The sequence below is a fragment of the Mustelus asterias genome, unplaced genomic scaffold (assembly GCF_964213995.1).
Source record: "Mustelus asterias unplaced genomic scaffold, sMusAst1.hap1.1 HAP1_SCAFFOLD_989, whole genome shotgun sequence".
NCBI classification, from domain to species: domain Eukaryota; kingdom Metazoa; phylum Chordata; class Chondrichthyes; order Carcharhiniformes; family Triakidae; genus Mustelus; species Mustelus asterias.
Window position 1 is genome coordinate 42,501 of NW_027590935.1, and position 2,500 is coordinate 45,000.

At 66.6% G+C, this 2,500-nt stretch overlaps 1 non-coding gene across 1 annotated transcript; it reads left to right on the forward strand.

Moving 5' to 3' along the window:
- Positions 1-2,112: 2,112 nt before the first annotated feature.
- Positions 2,113-2,266, forward strand: LOC144487717 (5.8S ribosomal RNA). Its single transcript, XR_013496445.1, has one exon. It is a non-coding gene; the product is annotated as a 5.8S ribosomal RNA (ribosomal RNA).
- Positions 2,267-2,500: the final 234 nt, after the last annotated feature.

Here is a 2,500-nt window from a genome sequence, read left to right on the forward strand (position 1 = left end):
TCTCCGGGGGCCCGAGCCGAAACCCGACACGGTATAAAAGTCGTAACAAGGTTTCTGTTGGTGAACACGTTGTGAAGGATCTTTGTCGGCCGGGGGCCCGCCACCTCTCCGGGGAGGGCGGCCCGTCACTCCTTGAACGCGAAGGCTGGCGCCGGTTGGGCCAGGCAGGAGAGCCTCACGGGGGCCGGCCCCGGGGCCAGGTATCGGACAACCTCTCCGGGGGCCCGAACCGAAACCCGTAACACAGAATAAAAATCGTAACAAGGTTTCTGTTGGTGAACACGTTGTGAAGGATCTTTGTCGGCCGGGGGCCCGCCACCTCTCCGGGGAGGGCGGCCCGTCACTCCTTGAACGCGAAGGCTGGCGCCGGTTGGGCCAGGCAGGAGAGCCTCACGGGGGCCGGCCCCGGGGCCAGGTATCGGACAACCTCTCCGGGGGCCCGAACCGAAACCCGTAACACAGAATAAAAATCGTAACAAGGTTTCTGTTGGTGAACACGTTGTGAAGGATCTTTGTCGGCCGGGGGCCCGCCACCTCTCCGGAGAGGGCGGCCCGTCACTCCTTGAACTCGAAGGCTGCGCCGGTTGGGCCAGGCAGGAGAGCCTCACGGGGGTTGGCCCCGGGGCCGTGGCCCGTACTGACGCTGGCGCCTCCCACGCGGGTGGGAGGTCACACCGACAATTTCGCCGTACCCGTCGAACGGGCCTGGTCACCCGTACGCACGTTCCGCCGAAGCCGGGCGACGTCGATCTCGGTCCCACTCGGTTGGGCCGGCGCGCGGGCGCCGCCACCGACGAGCACGCACACGCTCGGTTGCACGCCGGCAAGTCCATGCGGGTGCCGCACACGCTACGCCTGCGCCGTTGGAAGGGCTTCGCCGTTGGCTTCGTAGGGTGTCTTTGCAGTCCGTCCGAGAGGTGGGGGCACGCACGGCAACACGGCCGGCCTGCCTGCGTGGGACGATGCGGTCCTTTCGTTCAGCGGTTCGGCGGTTTGGCCGGCGCGAGCAGACGCTCGGAGGGAGACGGTGGCGTCAGCCACGCACTCACTCCGCTTCTGCAGTCCGGTCCACTCCGCCCGTTCTAGCTGCTCGTTTGGTCCCTCGCCCGCCAGCAGACCGTTCCGCCGACGGTGCTCCTCCTCCGCAGCGACTTCTGCCTAGCCGCTCTGCCGGGTGCGATGTCACCGGCGTCCGCACCGATCCTCGGCACGGCGCGTGTGCGCACCTGTGGGCCGCCGCCCCGTGCTCCACGTCCGTCTGTGTGTGCCCGCTGTGGGGACCGTCTTCCTCTCGCCTTGGCGACGGCTTGCGGGCTGCGACGTGACCTTGCCACCGCCTTGCAGCATTACATCCGCAGTTGAAACGAAGAGAGCTGCTGCGGGCTTGGGTGCTTGTCCTGGCGGCTTGTCGACGGGACCACGGTGAACGGCCACTGTGTGACTCCGCAGGGAGACGTTCTGGTGCAGTCAGGGGCCTTTTTGTCTCCCGCCGCGGTGAAGCTTTGGTCGCATTCTAGTCACTCTCTTCAAAGCCCGGTGAGGGGTACCTGTTCATGCTCACCATTCCTCCGGCACCCGTGTGCGGAGGGTGGGTGCGAGGTTTAAAGATTCGTTGTCCGCCTGTCGGTCCGGTCTGGTCTCGTGCTGACTTGAGCGAGCGTCCACCGCGTTCGAGAGAATGTGCCTGTCCGCGGGGGCAGCCGCGCTTGCGAGCGTTCCGCCGCGCCCCCTTCCCCAGCCCGCCGAGGTTGGGGCGTGCGGGGTCGGCTTGCGCCCGTAGCGTCGGCCTGTCCTCCGCGGCTTGCACCCGACTCAGTCCGCTGCGGCCTCGCCTCGACTCTCGAGCCTACCGCCAGACGGTGACACCAGAGAACTCTGCCTCTGGCTGTTGCGGGGCGTGACGGCGCGTGGCGGGCCCCGGCCCCTCACCCACGCCGGCACTCAACGCCTGCGAGCGCCCTGATTCCTCCTTTTTTTCGCTTGATTGTCGCTCGAGTGCGTGCGCCTCCGGGCTCACGCCGTGGTACGCGCCAGGCTGGGGCTCCACCGTCACGTCGGCGGGGGAGCGTTTTGCGCGTCCCAGGATCGGGCAACCGATCCGAAACCCGATACAACTTTTAGCGGTGGATCACTCGGCTCGTGCGTCGATGAAGAACGCAGCTAGCTGCGAGAATTAATGTGAATTGCAGGACACATTGATCATCGACACTTTGAACGCACTTTGCGGCCCCGGGTTCCTCCCGGGGCTACGTCTGTCTGAGGGTCGCTTGACAATCAATCGCACTTCGCGCGCATCCGTGCGCCGAAGAGCGCGGCTGGGGTGTCGCAGAGGTGCCGTCCTCTCTGTCCCCCTAAGTGCAGACCCAGAGTAATCCGCGTCGGAGAGCTTGACCTCTTGGGTGCCGGCGTCCGCCTCCGGGCTCGTCGGCACTGCCCGCTCCCGCACTGGCCCAGCCACCTCGGGGTCGCCGGCACGGCTGTCATCGGGTTGCCAGAGAGA